Below are 13,654 nucleotides of genomic sequence, written 5' to 3'. Positions count from 1 at the left end.
TGTCACTTTACAGAGTTGTTCAGAAGAGGTTTCTGAAGACGACGTGCTCACGGTTTCCATCACACTGCAAGTCTCATCTAGCTGGGATTTAGATTAGTGTGAGCACACACTCAAATCCTGCTTTTCAGGGAAGAGCACCAAACCAGTAAAATACACTGCAGCTGTGAACCAGAACCAGCAGACAAGCAGTAGCTTCTGTGACACAATGTGTTCCTGAAGTTCCTAATTTTTGGAAATCTGATAGCTTGTGGGGGTTTTTTTCCCCCCTAGGATTTAATTCCTCATTGCCCTATGAAGCTGTGCAGCCATTTACATACATCTCAAACGCATGCAAGACAGATGTGAGGACTTGCTGCTGAGGCTGCAAAGCTCCGTGACAAATTCAACCATTTAAAAGTTCCTTTGAGTGCTTGCTAATATTCAAGTATCTATCTAACACCTGGGTTTTGTTAAGTTTTCTTGTAGCGTAGCTTTCAAAACTATATTACTACGTGCTGGGGTATGATTAAAGTGTTTGGCTTTCCATGGTAACATTACCCATCTATAATCTTGTTTCTTAGCGAGATCTGAGCCAACTGTACTAGTAATTTCCTTTAATAATAAGTCTTCAGGAATAACTCTGCCCTTTAAACCCGAAATCTGAGGCAACACGGGATTGACAGATATCACGGCTTTCAGCTAATTAAATATTCTGAATGCTCGGCCATGGCAGAGTTTTTAAAGGAAATAATTATAGGTGCCAGACTCCCTGCGGCTGTTCTGCCCTCACCGAAAGGTCCAATGCAGCCCTGGTGCCAAGCGGTGGAGCTGCTCTCCCTCTGTACAGAGGGGGCTTGCCAGGCTCCCCCCCATCTAACTGGAGGTAAATGGAACTCCATCCTCAATTGCACAAAGCAATTAAGCATGCTGTGTTAATTAGTTACAGCAAGGATGATCTTCTAGACAAGAAACGTGCTATTCCTTGTAAATGATGCTGCCACGGAAGCGTTAATTTCCTTTTAAAATTAAGCTGCCTCGGTATAAATCAGATCCTGCAACCACCCCAAAATACAAATTACCATGCAAAGATCATAGTCAAAGGCAGGGAGAGTGAAGTACTGCAATATTTTGCACAGACTAGATAGCCTTGTAAAGCTTGTGAGAAAGTCAGAGATGCACCGTGTTTTATCAGCTTAATTTATTTTTTTTTTTTATGGTGTGAAAGCATGTTCAGTACATCACAGCTCTGAGCTGGGTTTACGCTTTTGGACAGCACTGTAATAAAATTATTTGCAGGAAATTTTAGAACTGCAAAGGAAAGGCACATCATCACTTTGCAAGTGTCATAGAGGATGAGCTTTTCTTGCAGTTTGTCACAAGTTCAGCCCCACTGCTGTGACTGCTGCTCTTCAGGAGACAGCCGGTACAGCAGCAAAGGTATTTGAAAGCCCACCTCCAGCAGAGATGATTTGTTATGATAAATCTCAACCAAATCAAGCATTTTGCCAACAGCAGTTGGAAGGTATCCATGTTTTTATTGCATGTACATACTACATATCCCATTGCTATCATTCAGTAATAAATGTATTCATAGCTCATACCAGTTGCCTACCTCAGATTCAGATAGTGTTACAGCCAGAGAAGACACCTGTGTGGACTGGAAAACACAAACCTAATTTAACAGTCTCTCTTCCCCTCTGTAATACAGAATAAGTCAGGTGTTATGCACAATTTTGCTGCAAAGCATCTCATCTGCCCTAGAGCCTCCAGGTCAGCCGTAACCCGACATCTCCCAGGGCTCTGCAAATCCTTGGGCTGAGCTTTGAACAACAGGCTCCCTGAAGAAGAAGGAAGCCAAAGGGGAAAAAAAAAAAAAAAACCACCAAAAAAAAAAAACCCCACAAAAAGGACAAAAGCTGCATTCCTGGGGGGAAAAAAAAAAATGGCTTTACAACATTAGCAAAACTAAACCCATTCACTTGGCAATTGAGCCTTGGGAAAGTTTTAGCCACTCTGCGCGAAGGAAGTATTTACATCTTTTAGTCACAGGATGCAGGTGGTGATATTCCGGAGAAGATTACAAACAGATTGTAGGCATCTTGCAATTTTGTTGCTGTGTTATTGTAAGTAGATCTAGGTACATGACAGCACACCCAAGCCCAGATGGCCGTCATTAGGCACAGAAGTTGGAAATAACTCCTGAAGGCAGCAGCGCTGCCAGGATCGGGCTGTGGTCCCAGCCCTCGCGCCCACCCGGGGACCACGCCAGGCTCCGTTACGTGCGGAGTTCGTTAACGTCCCGCTGCTTAACGAGGATGCACGGATCAGTTGCACAGACAAGGAAAGGCTTGTCTTTCAGTTTGGCATTAAATAAAATACGTGTCGCATCACACTGTTAATGAACACACACATCACTGGCAGGGCTACTGCATAATTTATCACCACAAATACCATCTTTCTCCAGAGTTTTCATAATTCTCTTATCTTTATTCATAAAGTGTTAATGTGCTTAAAAAAAGGGAAAGAAAAAGTTCACATGTAAGTCCTAAAATGTGGTAAAATAACGGAAACTGTAACTGGAGAGGGAAGGATCCAACTATATATTTTTGTCACTTTCAAATGCCACACATTCCTGAAATTCTGAGATTTGTGGCAGTTATAATCAGTGTGTGGGGTCCGAGTCATGCCCTGAGCTGCCAGACATCACAGAAGAGGAGGAAGAGGCTCTGCTGTTAAACTGCAATTGAGACACACTTTAGCTGTGATTGCCTAAAGCCAAGTGTTATGTTCCCCACTCTTCGGGTAACTTTGCAGCATTAAAGGCTCAAAAATCTCTTTGGGATTATAAATTCAGTGAGAGAAGGGTTCTTGTTTTCCTGTATGATACCTGCATACTTCCACATGCAACCGTAGTATCTGAGTATTTATAGCAACTACAGTAACTTTGAAAACTGTTGGCTCTCGCACTTTTCTTTTGGTGTCAAAATTCTGCTAGAAGCAACAGGCTTTTGTGTATCTTCAATAGAGGAAAATATTTAAGATTTGAGGGTTTGGCTTTTTTTTTTTTTTTTTAGAGGTTTGATGGTAATAGGTGATACATCACATATATCATTTTTGTAGTGAAGACCTCTATCTGACCAGTGATTTCCACAACCAATGGTAAATGCTTGTATAAAAATCTGTAAATGTTCCACTCATCAAACAGAAGAAATTGTGGCATTCAAATATTCTCACCCGAAAGCAAAATGACAATCTTTAGCAGACCAGAAATGAAACAAGCAGATTATACCCCCAGAGATAAAGGAATATGTTTGGAAAAGCTTTTAAGTATCTCAAGAGCAAAGGGTTATTTGAAAACCAACATGTCAGTCAGACATTTTGACATGAACATGCTGGTTCCATCAACACCTCTATAGTAAATATTTCAAGATAAGCTTGTCCTGAAATAGAAAAACTAGCTACTTTATTTGAATGCCTTCATCGCTGTTGGGTTCCTAACGGCGAGCTAAGGCTCAGCATGATCAAGCTGGTCAAGCTGTGTAATCCTGAGGCTGGGGGAGAACACAGCCGGGATTAGGAGGGTGATGTCAGTCTGGGGAAGGCTTGCTCGTACAGCATGAGCACTCTCAAACCCCGTTGCTTGTTGAGTGCTCATGTAAGAGCTACCTGCCCATCTCCCATCCTGAACACTGACCTGGCTCCACCTTCCCAGGAAGGCTTCCCTAATTTGAAGGGGAACGCAGCCAACCCCTTCCCTGGGCCAACAGGGCATTTTGCTGCTTTGCAGCAAGTGCCATGAATTGAAGAGAAAGGATTTTTTTACTTTTAGAGAAGAAGTGGCATCTTTTTTCCTCTTTTCGTAGTCACACCACAGCAGCTCCCACCCTTGGCGAGGTGTCGGCAAAGCTGCAGCCGCGAGCCTTGGAGAGAGGGGAGGAAACCAGTTCCCCCTGCTCTCAAACTAGGGCCAAGCACCCAAACCACCCTCTGATTTTTTTCTGCATTTTTCTTTTATTTTCTCACACAGACAGAATGCTTTCCCTTTGCTCCCTGCCCTCAGTGGAGTCTCTTGCAGAAACTGCCGACATTAATCCCAGAAGTGATTCAGAGAGAGGGGAAAAGAGCGCTGTAAACCCAAACAAGAATGAGACCATCTGGCAAAAAGAAGCAAAGCCTGTTAAAAGCCCACTTTGTCCTTCCTGCATCTCCAGCACAAGCTGTCAGTAGCATTTCAATAGGAACAAGTTTCATTTATAGTGCTGCACACAGTGCTCAGTTTAATTTAGGCTTTTTATTTTTCCCCCTTCAATATTGTTTGGTTTACTGTACCAAAGCTGGTGGGATTGCTTACGAAGTAAGGTATAATCCAGCTTGAGTAACAGCATCAGAGCCTCGACCATCATGTCTAAAGCCTCAGCCCTCAATTACCCGAGCATCTGTTTGCAATTCAGTATAGAGAGGGAATTAAACAACACTCAATGCAACAAGAAACTGGACAGAAATATGTAGACTTATTCAATCTTGCTGTGTTCACGGTACTAAACCCTTCCTGCAATAGTCACTCACACTCTCATCCTGCCTTTTGAACGTAGCCTGTCTGGGGTTCGTTGCTAGCACCACAGCTAGAGCAGCAGGGAGCTTTGGTAGGGCCCTTACTCGTTACCACTATTAATACCAGGACCTGAGGAGCTTTACACCACCTGAGCATCATAAAATATCTCAAGCTGGAAGGGACCCATAAGGATCATCGAGTCCAACTCCATGCTCCTCGCAGGACTACCCTAAACATTACCAACCTTACCGTGAGGAAGAAGCACCATGTCATGCCTGCATCCGTCACTGGATGGAAACCAGAGGAGCCTAAAGGAGCTACAGCACTTTTATTCAATAATATAAGTAAAGTAAATTCACTCAGTTAAGTCCAAAGCTTCTAAGAATATTCAGCTTATGCAGAGTAGATTCAAGTATTTAAGACAAGCACTAGAATAATCGCGAGTCACCATCCAATAGCACTCTGGTGCTGCTGCTGAACCACCACTTCTTAAGCACTGTGTCATCTCCAAGCTCTCCCAAAACCTCACTGGCGTATTTTTAATGAGAAACCATCTCTGCTGCTGATATTTCCACCTCTGGATCCTGCTCTATGTTCTAGGACTGGCATGTTACAGAGAAATAAAGTGGGAAGTCAACCAGGGGGCGTGGTGGGTGCCATGATGGTCGTTTTCCTTTTCCTTTAATAGTTTTGATTAACCTTTGTTAGGAAGTCAATCACCTTAATCTTGGGAAAAGGGGCGTGTTAATGACGGCACCAATTTAGTGAGCGTTTTAAATTTTAGATTCAATTTTATTTTTTGCATGGAGCATAAAGAGGAATAATATCAAGGACTGACATGCTTCCGAGGTACATCAGAGTCCTTTGAATATTAACAGAGCTCTTCTCTGAGCACTCCCTGTTGGGAATCACAACTGGTTTTAAAAGAAGTTAATTGCTTCTGTAAACATGAAAATGAATCGCCAGTACAGGGTTGGCTTTAGTCATTCTGGGACTGGGATTCTGAGGACAGGGGATGGGAGACCCTCTCCTGCTCTCTGCTGTTATATACTGAATATAGCATCTGTGCATCTTCTACAGCCCTCAGAAGGGTTCGTATGGCCATTGGTGGTTCAATAGCCATGGGAGGACCCATACGGAGCATGTTGGGATTTGAAAAAGAAAGTATGACACGTAGATACTGCAGAAGATGTACAATTCCCACAGTGATGCTCACTGGTCTGGGGTTCTTTTTGGCACTTGCACTGCATTTCCTTTAGCACTGGGGAAGGAAAGAAGGACGACTTAACTGGAGATCACCTGAGACAAAGCAGCTGTTAGCTGGGGAATTTTTATGCCTCTCTCAAATGTAGAAATATTTCTTCCATGTTCTAAGTCTCCCCCACCTCTTCTAAGACACATTCTTGCCCAACACTGCAGCTCCACAGGCATTAGCAATTCCCATACAATGACTGCACATGTGTGTAATTGGAAGGAGAAATGGCTAAGGAAGTAATTAGGCAAGCAAACTATTTACAGATACAAAATAACCACTTTTCAGACACCAAGTTCAACAAAGAAATGGGTATTAGCAGCATGCATGCAATTAATCTATTAACTAGTGTTTTGGTGACGGATTTCTAAATCTGTATTTACTCAAGCACATAGCAATCATTTGTATATTGCTCTGAAAAAGGTTAGGTGCTGTCAGGTAAAATTCATCATATTATAATCCCATAATTAGCCACATTTTTTCATTTTCTATATTTCTGTTACCACACAGTAACATTTAGGGAGATACTGGTGTCTTTGTTTTCCCATGTTTTCCTCTTGCACAATATTGTAGAAATGTATGTTGGGTTGAGGAAGCAGATTTCTTTTCCTCAGGGTTAGAGAAGATCTCTGTGATTTCAAAGTTGGAGGTTATTTTGGTGAGCCCCACAAAAGACTATTTTTATTCTTATAGTCATATATATTAATCCATCTGGGCTGTAATAATAAGGGCTCATGATGCTAGAGACCCACATTTTTCAGGAGAAAAAAAAAATACAGCTCTGGGGATGCACCCTAAGAACAACATACTCAAAGGAAAAAAAATCCATTTCTTGAGGGTTGGGGTTTTTTTTAATTCCATTAAAAAGAGTCGGTAAACACCCCTCAGCATTTCTGTCGCCTTAGCGCAGGAACAGTGGAGGACCCGCTCTGGGCCAGCGCCCAATTCACCTTGTCCTGAATACCAGTGCTTGCCTCGCTGAGCAGACGGGGGTCCCAGAACCCCTCCAGCCTCATCCCACCACCCCACTGGTGCAGAACCAGCACCCGCAGGTGCGACCAGAGCCCGCTGGAGCAGACACTCAATTGCACGATGCAGTAGAGCCCTACCCCTCCTCGCCCCCCAAACAAGCAGCTGAAAGCGAAGGCGTGTGCTTTACGGGATCACGCCGGCCGTCTCACCGTGTCAGCTTTTGGCTGAAGGGATCCCAACGCTCATTTCTGAACTTATTTTGCACTTCTCCAGCTTTTTGCTGGCTGGAAGGCTGCGTTGCATGGTGCAGTCACACTCCCCCCTGCTGGCTGCTTCTCCAAAAGCGGGGCAGCATCAGGAAAAGCAGGGAAAAAGAAAATTATTTTAATATCTCAACTGATGATTATTTTTCTTCTGGGTATTACTTAGAGAAAAGTTGCCCTCAGTAATGACGGTTTCACAGCGCCAGCAAGGTAAGCTTGCTTGCCAGTTAAAATACCTTCGTGTGCCTCACCACTGAATTCTTTCTGTAATACAACTTTCATTTAATGTTTTAGCTGCCCACCCACCAGCAGAGGCCCGGGCAGGAGCAGGCAGTGCTCCGGGCAAGTGCTATGGATGGCAGCAGGATCCTCTGGTTCTCACAGCCACCGCCCGGCCAGCAGCAGAACACATCTCATTTGTACTGTGATACCCATAATATTCATGCCGAAACGAGAAGGGATGAGTGTAGGGCTTTTCTGGGGTGGAAGAGCTAAAGAAACCACCCAGTTCTTTGTCCTGGCTTTCTTTTAAAAATAAGCGCCTTCTGCAAATCAGTCCCGTGCAGACCAAGGACGAGGTGGAAGGACCGACCTTGTTTCCGAGGCTCAGCCTGTTAACACGTGCATCCACAGGTCACTAAAGGTGAACTCACACTTCCCAGCTTCGCCTCCCCACGCAGGGCTCAGGCTCCTGCGACCCTCCGACCTGGATGGGCATGAAACCTCCTGAGTCAGCAAAACTCCCCTAAACCTGTCACACCAGCCCATGACGGTAGGAAGAGGGAGAATCAGGCAAGTGCATTCAACTTCTTGCAATTTCTGGACCTTCAGAGTGAGAAATCGGGTATGGAGCTGACAAAAGGAGAAGGCTGGACTCCTCTCATGTCACATTCAAGAAGATTGTACCTTCAGCTGTGACACGGTGCAGAAAAGCCTGTCCCACACGCTTCAGCCACAAACAGTTGGAGCCTACAGTATATAAAGTATACATAGCTGCTCCAGGGCTTTCCACCGCTTACTCAGAGCCAGGGTGACATTGGGACTCTCAAATATTTACATCTTACTACTCTCCAGAAGGACCATCTTCATTTGGTTCCCAGCAGGAGAGGAGATCCCAGACGGACACATCTGCACAGCCCATTAGCTGACAGTGGTTCCTGAACCAGCAGAGAGCTTTTTGGGCAAAGCTAACCACCATCTAAACGTTATCACAAACCACATGGCCACAGAAAAGGACTTGAGATGCTACCACCTCCTCCAGAGTCACCAAACTGCGACGTGTGAGGGCACCGCAGCCACTTCTGTAAAAAGTTGCACACTTTATATTAAGCTAAACTTAATAACAAAGAGCCCAAAAGAAGGTTGCCTCTCAAACTGCCCCAATACTGCTAAGATAACATGTCACACAGCCTTTTGTCATTTTGTTGTACAATCCAGCCCAAACCCTCTGTACTTGGATAGGATCAAGGACAGTATTCCTTCTGAGGGAGCAGCTATTCAAATGCAGAGAATCCTTCCCATAAATGATACTGAAAATGTGACCTCACTCCTTGGAAGATTGTGGCTTAATTTCTGCATGATGCCATTACGCCAGTTACTTCCACCTCCTTTCCCTCCCCAAACAACATGGAATATAATTCTCCTTTTCTGAACATCTGGCATTCCAGCTGTTGGGATTCACAGTCAACATGCATTAGAAATTAAAACGTATTCTAGATTAACTGGTCAAATTTGTCAGCTAATACTGAAAGGATAATTTTTAGATGTTGAAAACACTTTGCACTTTTATAAAGGATAATCAGCTGTTTCTTGCCCCAGTGACTGCAGCTCAAGAACAGTCATCCTGTTACAATTTAATTTGGAAACTTAACAGAACTGTTAAGGATAAGCATGAGTTAACCTTAAAAGATACATCCTAAGGTGAGTCATCACAGCTTGTTGTAATGCAAAAACTATGCCTTGTAGGTACTTTTGAAAGTTTTTTCACTGTCCCCCACCTGCAGAGGGGCAGCAGTTATGCAGAGAGCATAACCATTTTCACCTCTGACAAAAAGTAAATGAATGCAGGGACAAAAAGGATTTCCATCAGTCATCACAAGTCACCCTGTGACACTGGAAGATGAAAGGCAGTAAGGTGCTAACAACATAATTCCACTGCCTTGCAGAGCTAGCTGATAATGAGTATCAGCTCTGTGATCAACAAATGCAAGTGTCTCCTAATTCATGTAATCTGAATTTGAAATATTTCAGCATCCCTGGTACACCTGTGAACCTGAACTTCAGTTCTTAACCCCACCAGCTTCCTTAAATAGCTTAATCACATCCACTTCAACATTGTTTATAGAACAGTACAAAGTGATTAAATCTGGTTTCACTTAATCTTTAATAAAACCTCAATGAGTGCACCTCAATAAGGGTAACAGAACCTTTGTATTTTCATTTTAATAAAGATAGGAAATTCCCATGATTAGTGATTTCCAGTGTTAATAACTTAACAAGGCAATGTATCTTGTAATTAAAAATAAGTTTAAGGAGGCTGCTAAATTATTTTGATAATGATTTAAGGACCAATTACAGAAAATATGTCATTCTTCCCTTTCTAATTAGATATATCGGAAACAGTGAAGCTGAGAAGTTCTGATATTAACCATTTTTCATTACAGTGAGGACGTTCATATGCTCTGTATCAGAAAAGTTTAACAAAAACCAGTATAGGGACTCCTCTTTAAAGGACACTTGATTGTAAAAGAAAAGGTGTAAGAATGATGTTATTAGTTCTGCTGCTTTGAGGTGGCTGGGATATACAGCCTTGAAGATTACTGCTCTATCAGCCTTACATGAGGATTTAGCACTCCCATAAAGCTACTCAGCCTTGTAGGAGCACAAAATGCAGCTTTGGTTTGGATTTGGGACTGAAGAGGAAAGCCGCACAGCCAAGCAGGTGCTGTGGCATTAGGGGACCACACACCCACCATCACTGCAATGGGGCAGCACCACCCAGTGCGTCCGCTCAGGGATTTCCCTCCAAGAAAACAACCACAAAAAAACAACCCAAACCAAAAGAAACCTTAAATCCTCAGGCCAGCCTGGCCCCTCCGCAACAAAAAACATGATGCTGAGACTGCAGCAACCAGTCGATCACCAGGCCTCTACAACGTAAAATGCTCTTGTTTGGGCTTGGTTTTATGAGAGAGCTTAGTAACAGCTTTATGAGAAACCAAATTAACAGTTTATGCTACCAAATGGGGAACATGCCCATCTCTGTTCTAAAGGCTCCCATCGCTTGCCTTGAGCCAGCTCTGGCGCTGGTCTGGCTGCATGGTAAACCAGCTCAGTGCCCCAAAATGACTGAAAATCAAGCCAGGAAGAAGAAAGATTAAAAGAGAAATTGTTTTACCAGGTTAGGAACCTGCTTACCTTCCAGAGCAGGGGAGCGTGGCATGGCGAGGGGAAGCAAAAGCCTCCTCTCGGGATGTCAAGCGCTCTCGGTAACGCAACCCCACTGCCGCCCAGACCCGCAACCTTCCCCTTCTCGATGGCAGCTCAGGCAGAAGAGCTCTGCCCGAGAGAACCTGCTCCTTCCCTTCGAGAGCAAGGATAGCTGCTGGATCACACCACCCTCTTCACCCCAAGCCCTGGGCAGCATCGCTGCCTCGAGATTTAGGCAGAAAAACAAGGCCCAAGCGAGTACCAGCTGACAGCCAGATTTCTCTGTGCTCAGCATGCCAGCTTTTCACCGACAATAAAAGCTAATAAGATCTCGGCCACTGTGGCTTATCGCAGGTTTCCTAAACTGGCCAGGGCTTGGAAAAGCCCTGACCAATGTTTTGTCCACCTTGGCTTGCAGCTGTGCTGCTCCCTATTTGGAAATTAAACAAAGATTTCCCATGCCTGAGTTACAGCTCTAAGAGCATCCCCCTTCTCCTTCTAATATTAATAGTAGTCTGTGTTAGAGCCACAGAAATATCCCTTTTCCCTTCCTATTATTGTTGTAGCATGTAAATTTAAGAGCGATCACATTTTTTCATCTTCACATTGCAAATTAATTTCCCATAACTCAAACCACCTTGCTCAGATAAACCTTTCCCTATTCACCCTGTATACAACTGAGCAGCAGCCAAGGACAGTTGACTTAGCTGAATAATATGCACTGGTACTAAATGAAAATTAAACCATAAATATTTTAAAATACCTGATTTCCTGGATAGTAAAAGTGGAATGTATCATTTGTTTAAACTATCCTATTCATTATTTCTTTCCTCATTTCATAAAACTCAACCACTAACAAGAACCTACATAAATAGAGCTTCAACTCTCATCTTGAGAAGTTTAATCAGAAAAGCTCTTCAGGAATATTTTATTCCTTTTATCAGAATATTGATGGATGTCATAATTCACCGTAATGTGAGAAAGTTTCCTTTCTTCAGCAAAGAAATTCATCAAGACATTTCTTGTTGGTAAGATCTGACATAAATCCGCTTGCTTTTTCCTCTATTTTATCTCAGCACCTTATGAATTTTTGATTGCCTGCTCTTAATTTTCCACAAGCAAATTCAACTAAAGAAATTAAAAAACAGTAGTTCAATCCTGATTACCTCATCAGCAAATGGCTCTTTTATTGCACAACGGATGACATATGACCCACTCTCCTGGTGCTGCTGGAGCCCTTATAAAACTGGATCATGAGAAACCTTTCCCTCTTTATCCGTACTATTAGGAAACAGCGTTATCAACTACCTAAGTCAATTCAGCAAGGCACTTCCCCTGTTCAGGCAACAATCCAAGGGCTACTGCGAATGAAAAAATATCCTTGAAAAAATGAAGTATCAACGTCACTGTGCACATTTCAAAACTTTTGTCTGTACAAGGGTGCAGTCCCTTTTTTTACAGTACCAAGATGACAAAGTGACACCCAAGGGCGCGGGAGAAGCAATTCAGCACAGTCGTTGGCCAGGGTGGAGGTGACAGTTCACTATTTTCTAACTTTATTTCGAGTATTATCTTGCTAAAAGTGAAGGTGAGCAAGCATATGCCATGTTGCAGGGATTGGATGGCAAGATGCCTTTGCTAACAGGCTGATTATTTAGCATTCACCTTTTCAGGACACAAATAACCAGTGTTAATTAGTACTGCAGCCCCTATGTTATGCTGGCATTATTAGCTGAATGCTGGAGCAGATCAGCAGTGAACAGGTTTTAACAGTGATATTCCACAAACATCATTATCTAAATTAATTTGCTTAGATGCATCCACAAACTTTCTGCTTTGGTATGACCAAACCTATCTCTTGGGGCAGCTTGCTACAATCACTGTCAACCTCATGGAACAAGATTCACCCCAAGTACTTAAAATACCTTAGCATCCTAGAAGTGAATCTGTTTAGACAATTCCCCAAATGAAACCCACTGTTCAAAGAACTTCAAGGATTTCAAATCCATGTTAATTCCCTATAAATTTAAAAACATTTGAACAAGCTGCTCTTAGTACCATTAGTAAAGAGCCTTATTAAAAAAAATATTTGTATAAATATTTAAAAGAAATTTTTCTTAGTTGTGAGAAAGAGGCTGTGCACAAAAGCTAAGAATAACTGCTCGTCTTAAGTGCTTGAAGTACTCAGAATGAGGTAAAGCTGCACTCTGCTAGAGAAGACAAACATGCGAGCCATGATTTCATGACCTCAAGTATCAGATACCTAACTCAAAAGATTTCAGTACTGATACGACTATCAAGAGCAAAACACTCGAGAGATGATTTTCTCCTCTCAGGTAACCTCATGCAAGAGCCTGTTCAGAAAAGACAGCTAAATGGACATTTCAGAAGAGAATTTATTAACATTTGCAGTACAGCCAAAGCAAGTTGCAGTCCATTAGGCCTAAATACTCTTGGGTGCACCTAACAAATACTAAATCTGTGGGACAAGTATTGCCACAACACAGCTTAACATAGGAGCATTTTAAAATGGGATGACTGCAAAACAAACTGCAAAGCAGCAGGTTTAGTAACTGAGCTGATGTTAGGCCTTTGACAGTTCTCCCTAAAAATCTCTCAAAAATCAATCTTGCTACTAGCTGTGTGCATTCCTCCTCCAGCAAAAGTTACTGGGTTTTAAAAGAGTTGGTTTGTTGGAAGGAACAGCTCAAAAGCTGGAAAGCTAATAAATTTCTCTGCCTACAGACAGTCTTTTCACAAGGACAAACAATTTGAGGGAGAGGGCAAGGAAACGCAAGATTTTTCCAGCAATATATTAACATATAGTCTTAAAGAGGACATTGTTATTTGTTCAGAAAGCCTGGAAAAAAAACATTTAGATTGGTTTGACTCCACCAGCTGAACTATGCTTCAAGGGCTTTGGAAGACGTTCAAGATTAAATAAGGTAACACATCTATGAATGCCAGAAATCAACAAAATTTGCCTTATTTCTACTAATTTAGGTCAATGTTAATTTCCTACATTATTTTAAACAGTATTCTAGCTATTATAGTCAGTCAGGTGGCTGAAAATGTAGAATTTGCCTTGATGGCCTAATTCACTGGATGTGTTTAAGAGAAAATTACATTTGAAATGAAACTTTTCATGTGGGTATCACTGTACTTCTGTGCAGTCAGGCACTTCAGTATCTCATACAGTGTCCTGTG

This window comes from Haliaeetus albicilla, chromosome 27 (genome assembly GCF_947461875.1).
Source record: "Haliaeetus albicilla chromosome 27, bHalAlb1.1, whole genome shotgun sequence".
Taxonomy (NCBI): domain Eukaryota; kingdom Metazoa; phylum Chordata; class Aves; order Accipitriformes; family Accipitridae; genus Haliaeetus; species Haliaeetus albicilla.
The sequence above is the reverse complement of the archived record's forward strand: the minus strand, read 5'-3'. Positions refer to the sequence as shown.